The sequence below is a fragment of the Gorilla gorilla genome, chromosome 5 (genome assembly GCF_029281585.2).
Source record: "Gorilla gorilla gorilla isolate KB3781 chromosome 5, NHGRI_mGorGor1-v2.1_pri, whole genome shotgun sequence".
NCBI lineage: Eukaryota > Metazoa > Chordata > Mammalia > Primates > Hominidae > Gorilla > Gorilla gorilla.
Genome location: NC_073229.2, coordinates 108,139,154 through 108,164,850, shown reverse-complemented (window position 1 = coordinate 108,164,850; position 25,697 = coordinate 108,139,154). Strand labels below are relative to the sequence as shown.

General features: G+C 38.3%; 1 protein-coding gene across 7 annotated transcripts in view; it reads right to left on the bottom strand.

Annotated features, from left to right (window-relative positions):
* Positions 1-1,173: 1,173 nt before the first annotated feature.
* CYB5R4 (cytochrome b5 reductase 4) overlaps positions 1,174-25,697 on the bottom strand; it is a 149,915-nt gene continuing 125,391 nt past the window's right edge. For 2 of the 7 annotated variants that reach the window (XR_010134315.1, XR_008681173.2), the window contains 3 exons: positions 25,303-25,517; positions 25,027-25,095; positions 1,174-23,309 (listed from right to left, as the gene is read on the bottom strand). The gene's annotated coding sequence lies outside the window, so the exon portion shown is untranslated. Of the gene's footprint in view, positions 25,518-25,697 lie in introns of all 7 variants that reach the window. The other 5 variants (XR_008681168.2, XR_008681169.2, XR_008681171.2 and 2 more) reach the window with 5 other exon arrangements.

Here is a 25,697-nt window from a genome sequence, read left to right as displayed (position 1 = left end):
CACTGCACTGACTTTTGTCGGAGTCCAGTTGCTTTAGAACAGAGTACAAAGCCCTTCAAAATCTGCACCTGCCTGTCTTTTAACCTAGGGGTATTGATAGGCTCTTTTTGCTTTCTTCTTTTCACACAATGCGGACTCACTTTGGGCTGGCATAACTTCCCGTTTTCAAAACCTACGGTGCATTTTCATGTCTCTGTGCCTTCGCTGATGCTGGTCTCTCTCCCTAGAATATCCTTCTACTTATCTTCCTAGAGAGTCCCCCTCGCTCTCGAGACCCAGCAAGGAACACCTCTGTGAAACATTTTTGGAACCCTTCCTAATTGCCACATAATTTGTTGTGCCCTCCTACACCTTCCCATGCCATCTGCCCATATCTCTGTACTATCGGAATAGAGGCTTGGTACTCCATTACATTTTCACAGATGTCAGGTGTTAATTATTTTCTTATCTTTAAAAATCAATATGGTGGCCCACAGCTAGCATAGTACCTGGCCTCAAGTTATGGCAACTGCATGAAGAATGAGGTGTAAGCAACATGGTTGGGAATGAGAAAATCCAGACTCTTATTCTGTGCTTATGTATTTCAAACACATTCAGAAAATAAAATGATTACTAGTCTGTTCTCCTATGTTTACATCTTCAGAGACAGGATCCAAGGCAATCTCTGGAGTGTACTGAATAGATCCTAAGTACGTAAGAATATATTCAATTTCAAAAGATGCACAATGGCCCTGCTAGCAATTGTATAATAACTGCAGAGCGCAGAATATTAATGTGAAAAAGCAAGCTTTGAAAATGAAGCACCATCAATTCTCCATCATAATTAAAGATGACAATTTGAGCATGTATTCCTGATTACACATGTATTTAAAACTTCCAAACTTAATTTGCTACTGATTTATTTTAGCATTTTGGTTTATTTCCTCAAGAAGAAAAAAGCCACAAATGTTTCTACTTTGACCACATCAACAGTGACTTCCACATCTCCAATCATAAAATACATAGGAATAGGACCTCTTTACGAAGGCTTGGTTTTGGAACAGGATCTTCTTTTTTTTAGGAAAAAAATGCCAGAAAAATATTTTTTAATTTATGCTTCATCCAAAATTTTCTATTATCAAATTTAATCTCAGGTTTATATTTTATATCCAAAGACTTTTTCAAACATGTGAGTCCTTATGAAACCATTTCTTTTATTGTAATTGGGAATTATCAGGAAATTGAATCAACCAGAAATATCTATGCCTTCTTGCATTCCCATTTCACATCGAATCTATATAAGTTGAATGAAACTCCTCTGAAGTTAGGCCAAGCTGGGATGAAGTTCCAGTCCAGTCATAACTGTTGGACCTGCAGCAAGTACTCATCCTTGCCAAACCTTTGTTTTCTCACCTATAAAAGAGGAATAACAATGATGTGCCCTACAGAGTTTTGAATTACGAATAACATAGAAATTGGTAGCACACAGTACCTGGCACATTAATAGGTTCTCAGTAAGTTTCATTTATTTATATCATGGTTCCATCTGCCAATTAACATTTTCTTTGTCCTATTGCTGTTTCTTTAGTCTGGATCACACTTATACATTCCTACCCTTACCTGACCAGGCAAAGTCATCTGGGAACTTTTACACTAGTGTTAACTCCCCTAAGAAAACTTCCTGATTCCCTCCCACCTTTCCAGGCCAGGTAGTCACCCTTGCATGTTTCCCTTAACATTCTGGGGTTACTGCTGTCATTGCCCCTCTTACACTGCATCAAGATGGTTATTTACTTATCTGTCTCCCCTACTTTGGTGTAAGTTTCTTGTAAAGAGAGCTTGGGTCTTGATCTGTGTTATTTTTGTAGCTTTATTTCTAGCACCATATCTGCATTTAGAAGGGAAATAAATATAAGGGCTCCTAAAATACTTTAGTCCAGACAATTAAAATTAAAAGACACTATAGGTGTTAAAGAGATACCTGCAGACCCATGTTCATTATAACATTATTCACAATAGCCAAGCCACATGCTATAGTTTCAGTGTTTAAAATTTGTATGTTGAAATGTAATCGCCAATGTGATAGTCGCCTATAGTCCCAGCTACTCGGGAGGCTGAGGCAGGAGAATGGTGTGAACCCGGGAGGTGGAGCTTACAGTGAGCCAAGACCATGCCACTGCACTCCAGCCTGGGCGACAGAGTGAGACTTCATCTCAAAAAAAAAAAAAGAAAAAAAGAGGTGAGGCCTTTAAGAGGTGATTAAGAAGTCAAGAGGGCAGAGCTCTCACAAATGGGATTAATGACTTGATAAAAGAGGTGCTAGGGAGCAGTTTTCCTCTCCTTTGCCCTCATGTCCTTTTCATCATGTAAAGACACAGCATTCATTCCCTCTGGAGGATGCAGCAACAAGGCACCATCTTGGAAGCAGAGAGCAGCCATCACCAATGTCTTGATCTTGGACTTGTGGCATTTTATTATAGCAGCAAAAATGGACTAAGAAAACATGGAAGTAACCTAAATGTCCATTGACAGATAAATGGGTAAAGAAAATGTGATATACATATACAATGAAATATTATTCAGGCTTAAAAAATAAGAAAATCCTATGATTTATGAAAACATGAATGAACCTGAAGGACATCATGTTAAGTGAAATAAGGCAGATACAGAAGGCCAAATACTACATCATATCACTAGCTGATGAATCTAAAATAGTAAAACTCATAGAAGCAGAGCTCTTTATTCACTCATCTGTCAATGGACATTAGGTTGCTTTTGTGTTGTCTTAGTCCATTTGTGCTCCTATAATAAAATATCATGGTCTGGGCAATTTGTAAACAATAGAAATTTATTTTTCACAGTTCAGGAGGATGGGAAGTCCAAGATCAAGGCACTGGATCCAAGAATGGTGGTTGTTAGTCGCTGAGAGAGGAGGGGAAACAGGGAGGTATTGGTTAAAGGGTACAAAGTTTTGTTTATATAAGATGAAATCCTAGAGATCTACTATCCAGCACTGTGCCAGTAGTTAATAATACTGTATTTTATACTTAAAAATTTGCTAAAAGACTAGATCTTATGTTAAGTGTTCATGTCACACACACAAATAATTATAAATAAAAATAACGGGAGGACACTTTTGGGGGTAAGGTATAGATTGATGGCATAGATTGTAGTCATGGGCATAGGCTTATATCCAAATTCATCAAGTTGTATATATTAAATGTGTATAGCTTTTTGTATGTCAGTAATAGCTCAAAAAAACTGAGAGGGAAAATTTCTAACATTCCAAATATATTTTTAAAATCTTGAGGTAGTCATAAACTTTCTCAAAAAAGAAAAGGGTCATGCTTTTTTGTTAATCCAAAGAACCTCAGATTCTGAGTGTATTGTTTTCATGTAAGTATAATAAAATGGTAACTCTGCCAGAAGCAAATTCAAGTATAAAATGAACAATGCCCATAACGTATATCCATGATGTCCAAAGTCTGTAACAATGTCTCAACAAATACACAGATGAATAAATAATGGATGAGAGATCTTTAGTTTTAGGTGAAAGTTTGGGAGAAAGTTTTGAAAAGTTCAGTGATGAGTGTTTCTAAGCTGATTCTGTGTAATTCTCTGATGAACTATGTTTGGGAGTGGAGTAGTACTGATTCCAGAAATGGAGCTGGGAATGTGCAAGAGTTCTCAATATCGCCCCTTTCAAATCTCTCTTCACACACAAATGTTTCACCATTTAAGATTAATTAACAAAATCATCTTTCAAAATGGGAAATACCACTGGGGGATGAAGGGAGAAGTAAAACAATAATTTAAATCCTGTAATAATTAGTGTTACACTTAGCTAAGGTCAGAGTCAATCTTAATAGAGGAGAGAAAATCTGAGGCTGAAAGCTCAGACCTGTACACTTATTCTTTACACTTTTGGTGCAAAATGGTATATCCAGATTTTGTAATTGCCAGAATCTAGAGAGGTGCTTCACTTCAAAAGTCAGGAAAATCTGGCTTTCAAACCAAAGGCATGCAGAAGCCTAAAAGAACTTATATATATATTTTTAACAGCAAGTACACAGAGAAAACACTTTTATTTATAATTACTCTGTATTATCTAAGGAAGGAAGATTCTAGTAAATGAAAGATTTGATTTGCCATGAACAAATGAAGTCACTAACTGGCTGTCTTTTATAGACGGTTTTAAGAAATGAATGTGGGGAGCCCCAGTTGGAGGAGTCTGTACCACATCCTATAGTTCTATCTAAAAATGGAGATATAGAAGGAGGAAAGGCTGGAGAAAGGAGATGGAAGTGAAGCAGAGACTCAGCCCCCTGCTGTAATGAAAGACAAGATAATATATTGTCTTCACATGGGGAGGAGGTAAAAGGCTCCGAGCTCTGTGAAATAAACCAACTCCTCCCACCAAGCCTCCAGTGAAATATCTATTTCTCATCAATGCTTGATGGAGAGGCTTTTTGTGGGGGGGAATAAGGAGACCCTCTTAGTTCTGAATGAGATAAGACAAAAACTGTCCATAGCTCCCCGCATCGGTCTCATACAATAATTTTAGTATTTTGGTTTGGTTTAAACCCCAAAGTGGACAAACCAATTTCACTATCAACAGAGCGAAAAAAAAAAAAGACAAACTAACCCCAACCACCATGGGCTGTACATACTGCAAGGTTTTGCTTTTGGTAACTGGTCAAAAAGAGGGTTAATTTGGGTCAATAATGATTAAACTCTTTAGAAATCTTTGAAATAGAGTTTAACCTGCCATGCTGTCACAATCTAAACTGGAACAGCTATACTGACAGAGTTGTAAATATTTCCCTTTGAAATCACAACAGTCCAGTATAGACTGTCTCTAGTAAAATCCTCCCTCCTGGCTGATTAAGTCAGTTGCTATGGTAACAGAGTTAGCCGCAGCAAGTACCAGAAAATCATTTTTCATCCCCAGCATGATGCCTCCCCCTTTCACAAAATAATACCAACACTCAGACAGGCAAAATAACAGAAAAGAAAAGCCCTAATTGTGGACACTCTAGAAGTCACAGTCTTTCACTTGCTCCACTAATCCATCTCCCCCACATCACTCCATCACCTGATGCTTACCCAGAAAATTGTTTTACTTCATCCTGCCCTGCACCCTATTACAAATCTCCCTTCTCTTTGGACTGGTTTTTATAGTTACAGTGTCATTCTGTAGTCCCCCTCAGATGTTCATAGGCAGCCAGGAGTCAGATCAGTCTCAATATCCTTCCTAAGGTCCCATTCATCCACACTCCAATTACAAACACATTCTGCAGGATCCTTACCTGAGAAGGTAAATGCGCCATCATCCCCTCCAAAGTGACTCTCCTTCCTAAGTTTCTTATTCCATCCCATGATGGGGCTACTTTCCTAAATATCCCTGATTCATAATTCTGGTGTAACTTTACTTCCCCATCTCTTCGGTTCCACAGGTCCCACCAGCTGCTAAGTTATTCAGATACTTCTTTGTCATGTTGCTTGATTTCAATCCTTCCTCTGCCCTCCCTCACAACTTTTCAAATTCAGAAACTGCTTGACCTATACTTTGTGACCAGCCTCTCTTTTGGCATCATACTCTCTCATTTTCCATCACTCTCTTATTTTAATGTGGAGATCCAAAAATATTTTTCTTTTCTCAATGTTTAAAAAGACAGCATTCCTTGTAGGGCAAAACCTGCCCATATTGAGGAAATGAATGGTGAAATAAGCTGCTTTGGGGCAAAAGCTCAGTCTGAAGGGCCTGAAATTAGGTGGAACTGATGCTGCAGTAGGGGAGGGGAAGAATTTGTCTGTTACAACAGCAAATGGGGAAGGAAGAGGGAGACAGAAAGATGGGAACTCCAAATCTTTAGTGAAGTGAGCAGAGTCACAAAATGTCTAGTTAAAGTGGGTTTTATTTTTTTTCTTTAGTGTATTTCGTAGGTTTTGAGTGTGTGAATGTGTGGCAACTAGTAAAAGTACTGTGCTTATCACCCGGATTGATATGGGCAAGACTTGGGTAGCCAGTTTTCACTGTTAGGCAGACAAAGGAGTTAAGAAAAACACATGAAGAAGTCAGATATTCTCAAAATCTTAGAAGGGCTCTGGATTCTCATTTGCCACATGTTCAAGTATTTGATGTATGTTTACATAAATCCCTGAGGAATAGAAGACCCCTGCTGATGCCTAGCTTCCCTTTTACTGAATTTATGTAATTTTATAGGCTGCTTTTAATCCTTTCTGGAGTGAGATCATAAAAGTAAATAAATAAAGAATTTTAAAATAATGTGGAAAAGGGCGCTGCTTATAAGTTGTGATTATAACCTTATCAAAACTATTCATTGGGAAAAAATAACAGGAAATATGTCAAAATTATCAACTATGTTTGGTAGTGGGATTATGAGTAATTTTTTTTCAAACATTCTGTAATATGGTTAAATTACTTTAGTTTTAAATTTTAAAAAGGTAACTATGAAGGCTATTTAACAACATGAGGAGTTGATCATGATAGAACATTAAGATTAAAAATTATAACAAAAGTAGTACTTCAGTATGTCTGCAATAATGTAAAATAAAAATGCATGTAGACAGGAGGTGGAAGGGATCTTAAAAGTTGTCACAGTTTGATTTTTTTCTAGGAGGCAGGTTCTAAGACAGAGTTGGATTCAGGATGTTTATCAGGAAATACCCTTAGGATCAAGACCTGTAGAAAGAAGAAAGAGGAATCAGGAATGGGCAGACGGGGGAGTCTAGATGAACTGGCCCATTAGAGTTGTCCCACATTGGGCCAGAATACCTGGTCTGTATACCCCCAATCAGTGATTGGATGTTGGCCACCGAGGGAGAAGGCAAGCCTGGGAGAATCAGTTCTCTCCCCCCAGGGGCTGCCAGCTGAAAGGTGTCTCATAACAACACTCTTAGGAGCTAAGGCAACAGGTCCTTCCCTGAAGGTAGATCTGAGTCACACATGTCCATATTCAGGACAAAATTAAAACATTTTATATAGAATGGTAGGCTAAAATGTCAAAATTTTTTTGTAAAAATCATTTTTAATATTGCTACATCATCTTTTAATAGCTATAAAATGAGGATTTTCAGCTGAGGCAGATGAATTGCTTGGATCCGGGAGGTGGAGGTTGCAGTGAACTGAGATCATGCTTCTGCACTCCAGCCTGGCAAGAGAGCAAGACTCCGTCTCAAAAAAAAAGAAGATTTTCATAGTATTACTCTCATAGTACTGTTGTGAAGATTAAAAAGATAATAATTGTAAAGCACAATGCTTGAAACAAAGTGTACAATATTATTACTGTTCATTGTTTTAACATTTGCCAAGTTATACTACCCTGCGGAGTTAGTGCTCCTCTTGTAACTAGTCAGTGCCAAATCACTTTTTTTTTTGCAACTGCCCCTTATATTTCTGCTTCCTGGCATTGAAAATGATGTAAGGATGTGATGCGGGAATTGTGCTATCTTGTGAACATACAATGACAACCAAGGGGACAATAGGCCAACACTACACTGAGAATGGTGAAGCAAAGGAATAAAGATCTATGATTGGCATCTTGGAGGTACCAAACAACCATGATGCCATCTATACCACTCTAGACTGCTCATTAAATAAATAATAAATATCCTTATGACTTAAGCTACTTTTAGTTGGGCTTTGTTACTTAAAGCTAAAAACATTGCTAACTAGTATGTAGGGAAACAGAAATAGATGAAAGATTGGGAGGAAAAAATGCATAAAATTTATAAGCTGGCATGAGCTCTGTAAATTAGAATTGTGTGATATGGGAACGTAATAAATGTCACTTAATGATAAGGTTACTTCTGACTGTGTCTGTTTCAAGTTTATCCATGATTTAATTTTCTGAATACCTCCCTTCCCATGATACACAACAAATTAATCCCCACTTTGCTCTAAGCCATATAGAGAAGGTGTGTGGGAAAAAGAAAGGATACTAATGAGATTTTCTGTTTATTGGTATACACCAGTGTGGCCATTAACAACAACAACAACAACAACAACAACAACAACAACAACAAACCCTTCATTTAGTAAAATGCAGCTGCTAGAACTTTTGTAAAAAGACCTGCATCCTGACAATTCCCAATTGTACCTATAGTAAGTAGTTCCTAAATGTGAGCCATTTATCCTCTTTATTATTCAGCAGCTATGGTGCCTGTGGAGTTGGAAAGACACTTTAATTTCCATTTCTTAGGAAAGCTGTATGGACATAACACACCTGATGACTGGTATAGCTCACAGGGGGAAGACATTTAGGAACCACGGGCAAAAGCCACTTTCCAGAATATTCCCAATAAATGTGAAGTGGAGAAAAGAGTAGACTTTAGTGCGTCCCAAATTTTTATTCTTCACCCTCACTGTCTAAGTGATGCTGCTTATCCAAGGTAAATTTCAAATTTTTATATTGTCCACTTCATATATTTAAAAAGCTACAGAAATAATTTCCTGAATTAGTTTTGAAGAGTTTCAAGAACTGTCAAGTTTTGAATTGGAACACTATGAAAAATGAGACTGAGTGTCTGAGTTGGCTTTTAAGAATAAGGTGACTCTGTTCCAAAAGAGATGGATAAAATGATCTACACCCAGGTCTATTGATCACGGGCACTAATACACATAGGGAAGATGGCAATTATTTAGCAAGATATTTCCCCAGATTGGTGGCACATTTTTTATTTACTTATACCCTAAATCCTGTTCTGTTATGGCTCTTAACTTTAAGTGGATGACTGCAAGTGCGTCCCAGTGAGATGATTTCTCAGTTCATAGTTGAATTCCACAGGACTAACAGAAAAGCTCCCTGCCATTCTCTGCTGGAGTTGTGCTTCTCTTCCAGATCGCAACACTTTCCAGTTCTGACACACTGGTATATCCTTCCAGACCTGTCTCTTGGCTGCTCACAAGCTTGAGCATTTATCTTTGACCCATCAAAAGTCATGCAAAAGCCCATGCATATAATGCCTGTGTAGCCTGACTCTACTCTCAGGATCTGTTTGCTGCTTTATCTCAGCACATTAGGTGAATCCTGAACTGTGAGGACAAGCACTGAAGCAGCTGGCAAGTCAGGTGCCACAAAGCCTCCATCAGGACCAAGTGCTTATGTGCCCAACCAGCTCTCACTTCTTTTGTTCATGCTTCCCTCAAGCCCTCTGCTCATCAGAAATGACTCAGAAATACCCAGTATGAAACACAAGTTAAGCAAGCAAAGTCCTTAGCTTCAGGGTGCCTACAGGCCCTAAATCAGACTAAGTGATCAGAGGTCGCAAAAAGGCCGACATAGCACAATCATGAAACTCTGAACAGATGCATCAAATGTATAATGGACTTTTTAACCTCAAGCCAAAGAAACTGGCATAGAAAGAACCAATTTTAATGGATGAGAAAAAGAACTACTTGGCAGAGAGATTAAATTATTCCCTCTTATTCATACATTGCATGACCTGGTAGCAGAAACAAAGCTATTGAAAATTTTCTCCTAGATTAGAGACTATTCCTAGAGTTATCTTTTTAGTCTAAATAAGGGTAACACAATGTTGGGCAGTGTTTTCCAAAATGTAGGATGAAAGCCCTTTTGCCCAGAATTACCAGGAGAGCGCTTGTTTAAAACCCAATTGTTCTGACACCATCCTAGACCTTAATCAGAATCTCTGGGGGATAGGAATGCTATGAGTGTGTATTTTAACCAGACCCCAGATGATTGTTATGTGTCCTCAAATTTGAGACCTATAGATACAGGGAAATGAAATTTTACTAACATCATCTCCATTTCCCAAATGTGCCTAGAGCCCTGAGGCTCTTGTTAAATAGAGTCCTGGGCCCCTCCTCTGGAGATGCAGTTTCAGTAGGTCTGAGTCAGGGCCCTGGAATCTGTATGTTCCATAAAAGCCCCAGCTGATTGTTATGATGGGCAAGTTTGGGTAATTCTGATACAAGATGATTGCTTAGAGCATATCTCAGTTATACTTCATAAAAATAAAGCTGACATTTATTGAGTCCTTACAACTAAACACTCTGTTGAATGTTTTATGGTGTTAGCTCACCTCAAACAATCTTAAGAGGTAGGTAGTTTTATGACCCTTATTTTTTAGAATAGGAAGATAAAACTTTGCAAAAGTAACTCAAGGTCACATATCTAGTAAGTAGTGGAGACAGAATTTGAACTCAAGGCCTAGGAATCTAGGATTCCTGTTCATTCCCATGGGACTATCCTGTGTATCTTTATATATCAGACAACTGTCAGAACTGAGTCACTCTACCTTAGATTTTCTACTGTATTTATACCTGTCGATTTTCATTTTCTTGGTTTTGCAATTTTTTGAAACAAGGCTTAATACTCCAGGTCATAAAGCCTATTCCTCTCTGTTTTACTAAGTGTTTTTCTAACCAAAGCCTTACTTTTTGATTTTTATTAAAAATTTTTTTCTGTGTACAATATAATACCAAATTCCCTTCTTTGTGGGAACACTGGAAGTTTCTGTACTATTAGCTTCTCCTTCAGTGATCTCGTTGACTGCTTCTATGTCACAGCACAGAACTCAGGATTATGACTGCCAAGGGACTAAAATGGATGCCACAAAATCTCCCGCTTAGCAGCTGGAACAAAACAGCTTTGATCTTAGGTGTTCCTGATGATTTTTTTAAACTATGTCTATTGTTTGCACATAAACCTGAGTCAGACTGATCTCCTCAGCAATGAACTAATTTTGAAATCTGTTGAAGTTTGTAAAAAAACAATTCTCAGAAATCAACTTTCTGTGTACACACATTGCCTGGGACTGTGATACTTCAATGAATGGGTTGTGTCAGGATTAGAGAGGGACATAGAGAGGTCTCAGTGGGAGGAGAAGGGAGTGGGTAAAGGGCGAAAGTTGGTTTTATACCAAATTAATGGACATGATGAGCCATTTTTTTCCATATTCAAATTCAAAGGTAGGAAGAGGAACTTGGTGGCTAAAATTAATGGGCATGCTAAGCCTGATTTGGAGAGTGGTCATCTTCCCGAAGGGTTATTTATTGGTTGGCAGTCCCTAAGCAACCAAGCAATGGATCATGAATAGTCCAAATGGGCAGGAAACACAAGTTAGTAATTGTTCTTAAAAAGTAATTGCATTTTGGTAACCAAATGAAACAGTGTTCTGTTTAACTATTGAACATGCTTAATGTACCACTCAGACCTGAAAGCGTCACAGTCCTCTTTTTTTCTTAAAAGAAAATTGTAATAGCTTTATTGAGGCATAATCGACAAGGAGTAAAGAGCATATATTTAATGTATACAAGTTCATAAGTTTTGACATATGTATACAACCATGAAACTATGACCAACATCAAGATAGTAAACTATGCATCACCAGCAAAAGTTTCCTCATGATCCCTTGTGGTACCTCCCAGCCCATCCCCTTCACTCCTTGGCAACCACTGATTTGCTGCTGTCTGTTACTACAGATTATTTTGCATTTACTAACATACATAAATGGAATGATAGAGTATGTACTCTTTGTCCAGCTTCTTTCTCTCAACAAAATTATTTTCCAATTAAATCCATTTTGTGTTTATTCATAGTTAATTCCTTTTTATTGTTGAATAGTATTCCATTGTAAAGATGTACCAAAATTTTTTATCCATCCATCTGTTGATAGACATTTTGGTTTTTTCCAGTTTATGAATAAAGTTGCTATTTGCTTACACATCATTGTGTAGATATATGCTTTCATTTCTCTTAGGTAAATATCTAGGAGAGTAATGGTGGGGTCCTATGGTGTATGTTTTTATTTTTTAAAAACTGCCAACTGTTTTTTAAAGGGGTGGTATCAGTTTACCTCCCTACAAGCCATGCATGAGAGTTCTGGTTCCTCCACATCCTCGCCAACACCTCGTATGGTCAGTTTTTTTTTTATTTTTTTTTTATTTTAGCCCTTCTAATAGATGCGCAGTGGCATCTCACTGTAGTTTTAATTTGTGTTGGGGGAAATTCACCCCCGTTATTTCATGTAGGTTCTTTTCTATTTTCCCTAAGTGTCGGCCAGTCTGAGAAATAAAGGGAGAGTACAAAAGAGAAATTTTAAAGCTGGGTGTCCAGGGGAGACATCACATGTCGGCAGGTTCCATGATGCCCCCCAAGCCACAAAACCAGCAAGTTTTTATTAGTGATTTTCAAAAGGGGAGGGAGTGTACAAATAGGGTGTGGGTCACAGAGATCACATGCTTCACAAGGTAATAAAATATCACAAGGCAAATGGAGGCAGGGTGAGATCACAGGACCACAGGAACAGGGCAAAATTAAAATTGCTAATGAAGTTTCGGGCAGGCATTGTCATTGATAACATCTTATCAGGAGACAGGGTTTGAGAGCAGACAACTGGTCTGACCAAAATTTATTAGGTGGGAATTTCCTCGTCCTAATAAGCCTGGGAGTGCTACAGGAGACCGGAGCTTATTTCATCCCTTATCTACGACCATAAAAGACAGCCATCCCCAGAGCGACCATTTCAGAGGCCTCCTGTTAGGGATGCATTGTCTTTCTCAGGGATGTTCCTTCCTGAGAAAAAGAATTCAGTGATATTTCTCCTATTTGCTTTTGAAAGAAGAGAAATATGGCTCTGTTCCGCCTGGCCCACAGGCAGCCAGACTTTAAGGTTATCTACCTTGTTCCCTGAACATTGCTGTTATCCTGTTCTTAAGGTGCCCAGACTTGATATTGTTCAAACACACATGCTCTACAAACAATTTGTGCAGTTAATGCAATCATCACAGGGTCCTGAGGTGACATACATCCTCCTCAGCTTACGAAGATGAAAGAATTAAGAGATGAAAGACAGGCATAGGAAATCACAAGGGTATTGATTGGGGAAGTGATAAGTGTCCATGAAATCTTCACAATTTATGTTCAGAGATTGCAGTAAAGACAGGCGTAAGAAATTATAAAAGTATTAATTTGGGGAACTAATAAATGTCCATGAAATCTTCACAATTTATGTTCTTCTGCCATGGCTTCAGCCGGTCCCTCCATTCGGGGTCCCTGACTTTCTGCAACATCTTTGCATTTTCCTAATGACTTATGATGTTGAGCATCTTTTCATGTGTTTATTTGTCATCCACATGCCTCCATTGGTGAAATATTTGTTCAAACTCTTAGCCCAGTTTTTTAGTTGTGTATTTATTCTCTTACTTTTGAGTTTTGAGAGGTCTCTTTTTACATTCTGGATACAGGTTCTTCACCAAGTAGTTTCTCCCAGACTATGGCTTTTATTTTTATCCTCAGAGTTCTTTATGAAGCCTATTTATTAGGGAAAGTAGATCTTCCAGGAGCCTGGGTGTTGCCTGCCCACTGCTGCAGATGCCCAGACCCATGTGAGAAGAGCTAGAGGAAGCTGCAGTGTGGTATCAAGGTCAAGGAGTAGGGTGGGACAGAAGAGGCTATCGGAGGAGAGATAGGAATGGCATCTGTTAGAAATAGGCACTGGCTGAGAGGCCTTCTCCTGTTATCCTATTTCATTCTTGCACTCACTCCTAAGTATTAGCTATTGTTACCCTGATTCTACAGCAACTTCCCTAAGTTACAGAGCCTGAAAGTAGCAAGATTTAAAATCAAACTATGTAATGGGTGAATCTCACAACCAGTAATGAAGGAAAGTCAGAGTCAAATGAGTACATAGAAAATGGTTCCATTTACTTAAATACAAAAGCAGACAAAACTAACCTATGCTGTTAGAAATCAGAGAAGGGAGTAATGACTGAAAGAAGGGACAGTCTCTTGGGCTGCACACTAGATTGCTGATGGTTTCTAGGTTGTAACTGTGTACCAGTGAATGTGGTACAGTGTTTGCAGGTTGATGAACTGCTACTTACGTTATCCATTGACAAATGCAGCAATCCTAGGATCTTCTCAAATGTTACATTTTTAAACACGAGTTTAGTTACTGGCATTTTCCTATTTACATAAAACATGGTGGTTAAGGTGTGTGAAACTTAACTATTTTAAGATACTTCTTTTATAGTGATTAGGCCCTATCTCTAGGCCCTAACAGTTCCATGAGATTTCTTAGGCCTCCAGGTGCTTATTTAAGACAACTTTTCCTTTATTCCAACTCTGAAGAAGAACATCATCCTCATTAACAGCTCATAGGAAATGAAACGTATCTAAACTGCAGGGATTATGGTTTAAACAGGAAAAAGAAAGGTTTGTAACTGATCCAGTTAGAAATTATTTGACGTCTCAGCCAACATGACATGATAGGACTAACTCAAATGTACAATAATTACATATGTCTATTGAACAAGCTGCAGACAAAGGTTATGGGCTTTCAGGGGACAAGCTCTCTCAAATAACCCTTGCAGTGTCTGAACAGAATGTACACTAACCAGAAAGGAAGACTGATTAATCCTTTTAGGCAGGTGACTATTCCCAACTACACATGATTTGTAACATAATCCAGAAATGTTTATTCCCAGTCTGAATTTATTTTTCCTACCTTCCTCTGTTTTGCTCTTATGAGTAATTTCTGCTCTTAGAGAATGCTCTTCTCATCCTTTTTCTGATAATCTTTGATATTTCTATGTAGGTGGAAGGATACCTCATGAAAGTTATATTTTAATGGCAGTTGTTTTACTTGTCCTAGATGTGGAAATTTGTGTTCCCCAGGTAGGATGGTCTGTCTCAAGATACAGCCAGATGTGACCCAGTGTGGAGAATGAAGCCCATCTGTGAAGAGCCAGAACTTGGGTCCAAAGAGCTGTACAATGGGGTAGGCAGGTCTGGGGAAAGGGGCTTCCAACACCCTCACTCAACCTGAAGTCTAACAGGCTTCTAAAGGCCAGCCACGTCATGCTGTCCTTATATACTTTTACATTTATTTAATAAATATCTATAAAGAGCTTACTGTGTGCAAGGCACCATTCTAATCACTTTACAAAGACTCACCCATGGAATTCTCATGATAACCCCTTGAGGGTAATGCTCTTATGATCTCTACCATACAGAGGAGGGGAACAAAGGTATTTGCTCAAAGTTAGCCAGCCAGGAAGTAGTAGAGCCAGGCTAGGAGTTAGGTTCCTGAGTCCACTCTCTTCTTTATCCTCATCCTGCGCTGTTTCCAAGAAAAGCCTAACATGAGATAATGGGCTATGTCATGTCAGTGAAGAGTCAGACAGGAGCAAGTGGCACGCAGAAGTCCAGGCTAAACGGGGCATAAAGAAAGTCTAAGGAAAGGTGGCCAGGCGTGGTGGCTCATGTCTGTAATCCCAGTACGTTGGCAGGCCGAGGCAGGCAGATCACCTGAGGTCAGGAGTTTGAGACCAGCCAGGCCAACATGGTGAAACCCTGTGTCTACCAAAAATACACAAATTAGCTGGGTGTGGTGGCAGGCGCCTGTAATCCCAGCTACTCGGGGGGACTGAGGCAGGAGAATTGCTTGAACCCAGTACGTGGAGGTTGCAGTGAGCCGAGATTATGCTACTGTACTCCAGCCTGGGCAAGAAGAATGAAACAAGGAAAGGAAAGGAAAGGGAAAGGAGAAAGGAAGAAAGGAAGAAAGGAAGAAAGAAAGAAAGAAAGTCCAAGTAAAGGTAGGAACAGCACTTAGGCTATCAGGGTCAGAATAGCCTGGGGTCGGGAAGGAGGCTCTGAACCAGAGGTGGCTGCCTGGTGGGGCATACATATTCAAAGGATCATTCTTGTTTCTAATTTGTCATAAAATATGCATATGGCTAAACATACTTTTTTGATTAAAAAATGCAGTCATTCACTCATTTACTCATTTATTCACTCATGTGCTCATCATTTATCCGTCAGTCGTCCAACAAACATTTACTGAGTATGTCTTATGCGTCAAGAACTTTGCTGAATGCCAGGGGAGAAAATAATAAACCATAGACCATACACTACAAATTTAAGATTTAATAATATCCCTAACTGAAAGTACAAATTCCTTCTGAGAAGCCCAGTGAATAATTTACATTCAAACTTGTTTAAAAATGAACGAATGCTAAATTGTAAGTTAGAAAGGAATAAGTTTGTCCATGATCTAGTAGTAATGCACATTCAGTGTGGATCTTAACCATTTTAATCAAATAAGTCAATGTTTCCCTATTGCTAAACTGATATTAAAATTAAAAAATAACAGGAGATGAAAATATAAATTTTGACTTCAAATTCCTTAAAAAGAAAAAAAAAAAACTATAGGTACTATTTGAACCATACATTTAAACTCCAAATCAACATTATTGCTTAAGCAATTGTTCTTTTATGAAAAAGGATACATTGATTTTTATTTCATTAGTAGGGTATAGCTTTTTAATAGACAAGGTAAAGAAATAGGCAATTTAAATCAAGGTATCCATTAAATAAATTGGGTAAATTAGGATTTACTTTAGATTTGTGGTTCTCAAATATTTTGGTCACAACACCATTTTACAACTCTTAAAAATCATTGAGGACTCTAAACAGCTTTCATTTCTGTGGATTATATTTATCAGCAGTTATGATATCAGAAATAAAACTGAATTTTAAAAATATTTGATTGATTCAAAATAACAATAAGCCAATTGCATGTTGACATAATTAACATATTTATGACAAATGTGTTTTCTAAAACAAAAACATTTAGTGATAAGCGTGGCATTGTTTTACATCTTTGCACGTCTCTTTACTGTCAGCTGGATTCTCATGTTTGTTTTTGCTTCAATCTGTTGCAATATGCTATTTGGTTTGAAAAAATTCAAACTTCATAGAGACATATACTTGAAAAGGACAGAAGCATTTAAGTAGCCTTTTATAACTGTGGATAGCCTTCTTTGACATAACATCAAATTTCAACAGGCGGTAGTTTCTGAAAAGTAAGCTTCATTGTGGGATGTGAAATGATTAGCAATGAACTTTTGGTACTCTGTAACATTAAAATCCACTGGTCTATCTTGCACTTTGAATAGATCTTTACTCATGTATATTTTTTACAAGATTACATATTGGTAAATATAAATTTGAATATTGATATCAAAAAGTAAATGATATTTTAAAAAATCACATTTTTGGCTGGGCACAGTGGCTCACACCTGTAATCCCAGAACTTTGGGAGGCTGAGGCAGGCAGATCATTTGAGTTCGAGACAGCCAGGCCAACATGGTGAAAACCTGTCTCTACTAAAAATATAAAATTAGCCGGGTGTGGTGGTGGGCACCTGTAATCCCAGCTACTGGGGAGGCTGAGGCAGGAGAATTGCTTGAACCTGGGAGGTTGCAGTGAGCTGAGATCACTCCACTGCACTCCAGCCTGGGTAACAAAGCAAGACTCCGTCTCAAAAAAAAAAAAATAATAATAAATAAATCACATTTATGAATACCTATAAATCTCATAAAAATGTCTTCAAGCATTGTGAAGCGGACAAATTCACAGTGGAAGATAAAACTTTTCCAAAATTCTAATCTCTTAAAAGTTGAAATTTTATCATTAGCACAAAACACAAAATCAGCAACATTAACAAAAAATGTTAGTCCTGGCAGTGACAGGCTACTTTGTTAATTTTCCAGAAAATATCTGCCAAAATACACAACTGAATAACCATAGTTTGTATTTTCCTTGTTCATTCAAGTAAAAATGGTGTTCTGTAAATAAAGCAGCTAGCTCAGCTTGCAACTCAAATTGATTTTCCTGAGACAACCATCTTCCTTCAGGATGCAGCAGAAGTGAAATTCACTGAGTTGCTGTAATATTGGAAAGTGTTCCTGCTGTAACGTCTTTTATTTACTTTTCATCCAGCAGGCATTCAGCAATATTTGATTTTAAAATTGTAAAAGGTCTCTAAGTTATTGGTTATGCTCTTACGGTTAATGCAGTATGACTATTTACCCTAGAAGATGCTTCAGGGAGTTTTCATTTCTAGTTCAAAAATTTGTAACAAATCATTTCTGGCATTTAAAGAGCTCATCAAGTCTACAATTAAAATATTCAATTTTCCTTCTTTAAACTATGAGTCATTGCCCTCAAAATTGACAACAACTTAATTGACACGCTATATCATCTGAAATTTTGGTTTTTCGTAAGACCCACTATGGCAAATTATTAACATCTAAAAAGTGAGGGAAACTCACAAATGATGATAGCTTTCATCATTTGTTTGTTTCATGTAAAGTTTTGCATGATTTCTTTAGAAAGTCAGAATTCTCTGTTACGTCAGTTTTCACATTTTTCAGTATCTTTAGACATAGATGGTACAACTATGGGTTGAGAAAGCAAGTCTTCTAATCTCCCCTTTGTAGACCAATAATCTTTCCTTAAATACAAGAAAAATATACTACAATTTAAAAATTCTGTATTAAAATATTACTGGACTGTAAAGTAAGTTTTAGATATAATTTAAAACATAAAAGTTTTCATAAGGTTTAAAAATTATTATAAAATTGCATATATAATATGATCCCACTTATACAAAATTATGTGTGTGTATATATAAACATAGAAAATTTATGTTAGAATGTTCACTGACAAGTTCATGGTGATAATCTCTGAGTGGTGGGAATTTAGCCATTTTTGCTTTTTTCCTTTATACCTTGAGTATTGCCTAGGTTTTCACATGTATTATTTAGAGCATTTTAAAAGACATTTTCCTTGTTTGTTGCAGAGGGAAGCCTGTTCCCTACGGTGAGCAGTCATTGTGCAAATACCTTGGGGGATGTTATAACTGCCTTAATGCATGCCGCCTTGTGATGTGATATGGTCAGGATGCGTGCGACTAGTCAGATGATTTGATAAGTTTGTGTGGAAGTGATTTGGGAGAGAAAATTGTCCATGCTAATCAGAGTCTGCAAACGTGGATGTGAATATGCCAAAACATGAATACTCTAATTTAACTTATTAAGAGAACTATAACTGTCATAGCCCACTGGATTATCAACTCATTGTCTTCCAAATCACAGAACTGATTAGAGAAAACAAACTTTAGAGTTATAGAATGCCAGAATTGGAAAAGAACTTAGAGATCGTCTGGCTTACTCCTATCATATTACAGATGAGAAAACTGGGCCCCAGGAAGAAGAAGTATGTCTTCCAGGTTGCATGGACATTTAAAACTCTCTCTCTCCCCCTGTGTGTGTATGTGTGTGTGTATGTTTACGTATGTGTGTGTGTGTGGTGAGGAGCAGCATCATTTGGGAGGCCTGACACCAAGTCCACATTGGAGCCATGATTTATCAGCCTTGGAGAAACAGTGACCCACCCCTTACTCTCCATGTCTCCCTTATCGACATCTCCAAAATTTTCTGTAAGCTTCTTGCCACAGTTTCCAAGATAGCTGCTTATCCTGGTTTAATTACATTTTACTGTATAAGTTTCCTGTTTCCTTCAGAGGGGCCACTTCATTCTCACATAGGCTATCTAAACCTTAAGGCAGATGGAACAGCAGTGTAGGCTGTGTTCATGTTTATTAGTATCAACTGCAGACTAAATCTTATGTGCAGACTCCAGGGATCAGTCTCTGTTAAATACATTGTCTATTCTTTTAGTGTATTTACTGTAAGGATCATTAGACAGAACAGCAGTAGCCTGGGGACTGTAAGCAATGGACTGGGAGAAAATAAAGGTTGACACTCAAAAGTCTATTGAAGGTACATTCATTGCCCCCAAAATTGCTTAAACCTACAAAATGTAAAGCCAGTTTCAACTGAATGTGGCTGCTTAGCAATCTCAAAATCATTTTGGAAACAGTTGGGGTACACATTAGGATTCTTCAGAGAAACAGAACTACTAGAGGGGTGGAGAGAAGAGGAGAGAGAGAGAGAGACTGCACGCCTGGCTTTTTCACATTCTTGTATTTGCTCCCCAGTCTGTCCTCAGCCCTGACCATCAAAATCCTACTTCCTGACAAAGCAGCTCAAATACCAAATCCATCCAAAATCTTTACAAATGTTCAAATCTAAAATAACATGTTATTCGTCTGTGTTTCCCAGAAGAATAGGTTTCTTAACGATTCTACAAAACAAAAATGAAACACATTCTCCCTTATACCTAGACCTTTTAAAATGCATTCTTCTGGATGTAAGCATCCTGAGGACAGGGAGCATCCCTACATCTTCACAGCACAGGCACTCACATATTCAATTCATTGCAGAGCTAGAGAGACAGGGAAGTAGAACAATTTCTCAAGGTCACCCCACAGGACAAGAATACTTAAGAGATAAGGCAAAGTCTTATTGTAATTATCCACCCCCCACCTACTCCTGCGCTCTGCCATCTGGGGTCACCTCATCCCCACCTGTACATCCAGGCTGCATGATTCTGGCCTTAGCTGAATGAATATAAGGGGTGCAAAATCAATTTATTAGCTCAGCCTGAGTTCAGCTAACTTTGCTCTTGCCTTGGACTCATAAGTCCAGACCTTGAAGGGCTAGATTTTCTGTCCTTCAGCACACACCCTCATAGCTGAGGTGAAACAATTATGAGCTTATAAGAGTTTCACAAGACCACGGCCTTGGGTAGAGACTGAAGCTGTGGGCTCAGGAGTCAAGAGATCTGGATATGAGTTCTAAATGTTACTCCCACCAGCTAAGGAACTTGGTTAATTATGCGACTTCCCCTGGCATCTATTTCCCCATCTGCAAAGTAAGAATTATTATTATTTTTTTTGCTTTCTTTTTTCTTTTTTTTTTAAATTATACTTTAAGTTCTAGGGTACATGTGCACATTGTGCAGGTTAGTTACATATGTATACATGTGACATGCTGGTGCGTTGCACCCACTAACTCGTCATCTAGCATTAGGTATATCTCCCAATGCTATCCCTCCCCCCTCCCCCCACCCCACAACAGTCCCCAGAGTGTGATATTCCCCTTCCTGTGTCCATGTGATCTCATTGTTCAATTCCCACCTATGAGTGAGAATATGCAGTGTTTGGTTTTTTGTTCTTGCGATAGTTTACTGAGAATGATGATTTCCAATTTCATCCATGTCCCTACAAAGGACATGAACTCATCATTTTTTATGGCTGCATAGTATTCCATGGTGTATATGTGCCACATTTTCTTAATCCAGTCTATCATTGTTGGACATCTGGGTTGGTTCCAAGTCTTTGCTATTGTGAATAATGCCACAATAAACATACGTGTGCATGTGTCTTTATAGCAGCATGATTTATAGTCCTTTGGGTATATACCCAGTAATGGGATGGCTGGGTAAAATGGTATTTCCAGTTCTAGAATTATTAATACAATGCAGTTTGTAAGTTTTAGTGAGGAAGACATGACATGCAGTTTGTGAAAGCGCTTTACAACATTGCTACAGATCTCAGTTATTCTTGAGAACAGGTCCCCCATGGACTTCTCACTCCAGCCCTTCTGTTCCAGAAACACTTTAAATGAGGGGCCTGGTCTCAATACACCAACCTTCAACTAGGGCCAGATTAAGATCTTTATATAAACTAATGTAAGTGTAAGGAATTATAACACAACATTCTTATATTTCCTAGGACAATAGCTTTGAGGATATTTTTGAAACAGAACATTCTTTCAATAGGATACTCAAGGCCCCTGTTTTGCTGCCCCAAGGACATTGTGGGATCAGCCTAGTGGTGAGCCAGCATGGCCTTCTTCTGGCTTTAATGACCTGAGGCCTGGCTTTCTCCTGACTGGATCAGCTGAAGCCCCCATCCCTGATTACCCTGGTCTGACTCACTTGTTCTAGAAATGATGAGGTAGGGGAAAAGATCAGCAAATGGCATGGTCTAGATGGAAAGAGAGTTCTTACCTTGACATTAGTCATTTGAGACAGGGCAAGCCAGCCAGGTGAGATGAGAGCAGATGGCTCATACTTGGAGTAACTCTGGTTGAGTGAGGCAGAACTGTTTCCTCTAGGTGAGATCTGAGAGTTGGGTATGCATCTTCTGTGCCAGAAGGCACGATCAGCTATTCCAATTCAGAAAAGTTATGCTTTGCTACTCACCCTTCCTCTCATCTCTTGCCTCATTTCTCATGACTGGAGCATTTTAGCAGATGGGAACACTGGATCCTCCATGTACCTGGCCTTACTGCCTTTACAGAGCTCCACCAATCCCTTCACTCCTACGGCCTTAACTCCTCTTACCCATTGATATAGTTTGGATCTATGTCTCCACCCAAATTTCACCTTGAATTGTAATAATCGCCACTGTCGAAGCCAGGACCACGTGGAGATAATTGAATCATGGTGGAAGTTCTTCCTGTGCTATTCTTGTTACAGTGAGTCCTCATGAGATACAATAGTTTTATAAGGGGCCTCCCCCTTCGCTCGACACTCATTCTCTCTCCTGCCACCCTGTGAGGAGGTGCCTTCTGCCATGGTTGTAAGTTTCCTGAGGCCTCCTCAGCCATGTGGAACTTTATAAATTACCCAGTCTCAGGTATGCCCTTATAGCAGCGTGAGAACAGATTAATATATCCATTTATACCCAGTCTGAAAGAGCTTTCAGATAACCTTGCCTCAAGGTAAAGCTAACCTTTATAACTTAAGCTTCAGTTCCTCTTCCAGGAATCCTGTTATGATTCCTTAATATGGAGTGAGGGATTCTGTCTCTACCTCTCATATCACTTTTGCATATTTCTAATGTAGCATTTATTATGATGCACCATAATTGCTGGTCTATTTATTTGCATGCCTAATTACACTAAGAACTTTTTCATTAAAATAAAAAATTCCATTACACTGAGGGATGGAACTATTACCCCAGAGTAGGCTCAGAGGACATCAGGAATTCTAAGTCACCAAAGAGATCAAATTGATGGGTGACAATACAGACATACATAAACAAGCTCTTCCAAATACTTCCATATTACTTAGGTGCTTGCCAATGCTGGAGAAAGGGAAATCCATATTATCTGTGGGTCTTGACTTCATGTGGATAGGGGGTTCATCAGCTTGGCAAAGTGCCAAATGCTAAAAGAAATCAGCCCATGGACTATGATTTAGAAATAAATTATGTAGATAGTCATTGCTTTCTTATTTTCTTTTCACTTGCCTGCCATGCTGTGATTTAGCATTTATGACCTCCGCAGTGAATCAGTGTTTTAAGAAAATAGAAGATCCTTTTTCTCTTGACTCTAAGGTTACATAGAAATTTGTTATGCAATAAAAACAACATTAACATTCTCTGAAAATATTCCCTTGGAACATACCTTCTAGGGCTCTCCAAAAGCTCCAAAGAAGGGTTTCAAAATTTTTCCTTTAAAGAACAACTTGAGTCTAGCACCTCTCAGAGGAAATGCCAGCCTCAATTTTTCTTGGCTTAATTTCATTTCAAAAATAGTACACTTTCTTCTTCCTCCTCTCAAGCTCTGCTCCCTAGTCCTAGGAATAAAAGGAGTCACAGCAAAGCAGCTGCATTTCATAGATAACAAAGGTAAGAGCAAAAGTAATGATATTGAAGACAAAAGTACATTAGAGAGAAATGACAAAACCAGAGACTAATTCTTTAAAAAATGCTAATAACTAAAACTTTGAAAGTATTGATGAATGAGAGGAGAGAGAGAGAGAGAGCAGGTAAACAGTAGAAATAAAAAAATGGCTTTAACTGCAGATATAGAAAGAATACCAAAAATAAAACAATGTGAACAAATTTTTTGCCAATAAATTAGAAAAGTTAGATTCAATAAACCATTTTCTAGGTAACATGTTAGCAAAAATGATTCAAAGAAAAAAATCACAGAACCAAATAGACTTAAAAATATTAAAGATAATCTATAAAGGAATTTTAAAAACTGCTCTTGGGTTCGGGGAAGAGGGCTGAAACAGTTTTACAAGTGAGATCTACCAACTGTTAATGGAGCAGATTCCTGTCATGTAGGAATTATACCTTAGATTCTTATGCTGGAATGTCATAGATATGTGTTTCTCACCTTCATTGGGCCTCATCTTCCATCTATCAAGGTATAAGTTTATCCATGTATAAGGCTGGCTTATACATTCTGTCCTAGAAATGTGTTCTAGATCTTCTCTAGGACAAGGAGGGACCTTCTAGTCTATGGTGGAACACACAGATCCTAGAAGAGACCAGGTTTGGGGTTTTTTCCCCTGTTAACAAACAAACAAACAAACAAACAGGAGAAACAGGAGAAAAAAACCCAAAACCTGGTCTCTTCTAGGATCTGTGTGTTTCCTTGAAGTCTTAGTTTGATTATGTCACAGGTAGTATGAGTGACTCCATTTTGGTTTGGTCTGCTCTGTTGGGGCCTTGTGCATGAGTTCAGTCAAAAACAATGGCCTCCCAAAATTTTGTTAAAAAACTCCCCTTTTTGGTCAGGTTCTCACTTAGGTGAGAGTGTGACCAAAACTTAGGGCTTTTGTGTCACTCTTAGTTACTATCATTTTGGGTTTCTGGTCTCAGCATGTCATTTATAGGTTACAGTGCCCTCATGGTCACACATTTCTTTCAGCTCTTGTCATTCCAGTTGGAGAGACCATTTGACTTTCTACAGATGGCTGCATGCAAAAATTTAAATCTTTTAAGAGAATACAGTATACCAGGGAGACTACTATCATGAATATCGGAGCATAACACGAAGAGTTACCCAAGATCCCCATACCCAAACCACCTAAAATTAAATAGATCAAAGAATAAGCTAGATAAAGGGTCTGCCTACTTAACTAAGCAGTCTCTTCATTAATCCCCTACAGCTGAATCTCTGTAATACCTGATGTGATGTATTTCTCCACAGGCCACAAGTGCCAGCAGCTGCACAGATACTTCTCTGTTTAGCCAGTAAGTAATCTACAGCAATTCCATTATTTAGCATAACTTTCACAAGAGAATTTAAAGTCTGTTTTGCAACCATAGCCTTTACAATAGAATCTGCTATAGAGCTTATTATGAGGGATAAATTTCTAGTCACTGTCTCTTTTACCCCAAACTGTGGCGGAAAAGGACCTAATAAATAATGCCCTTCTAGAAGAGTGAAGGCCTCCTGGCATTGTTCTCTTTAACCCATGATGTGGGTTAAGAAGAATGAACCAATGTGTTATTTCTGACTGACTATGAGGCCACATATGTACCTTTAAAATTTCTTACCTTCATTGCGCCTCATCTTCCATCTATCAAGGTATAAGCTTAACCATGTATAAGGCTGGCTTCAAAATCCTTCACAAATCAAAGTATACACAATTAGTACACACAACAGACCCCCTTTTCACTTCTATTGTTCATAGAGGCATAAGCAAGGGAAAAAGATTCAAAGATAAGAGTCTCATGATAGTAGAGAAGTCTTGATGCATGATCTTGGGAAAAAGCTGTTCATATCAAGGATGCAATCTTCTTCTGGGTAGAAACTTCCTTGGTTAGCTTTACCTTAAGGGTTCCAATGGGTATAGTTCCAAGGGTGTAGATGAAGCCGTCTCAGTTGTGAAATTATTAGCCCAAGGTTCAAGGTCCTGAAGTTTTGCTGCAGTGTGGATGCCAAGGGCAGTCTTTCTCTGAGGTTCTCAGAAGATCCGATCTTCAGGTTCTAAATTATGAAGGGGTTGATGGTCCTCAATAAGTGAACCATGAAATACTTTCTTTACCTGGTGAAAATACATGGTGGTATAATAATCTACTGTTATAAGGCCAGCCCTCTTGCATGGGGAAGCTTTTATACAACCAGAAAACATGCATTGAAAATGATAACTGAATGAAATCCCTCTATAAATGTCTGAAAGGCCCATAAAGTTGCCAAATGTATCTAAAGCTTTGTCTTCCAAGGA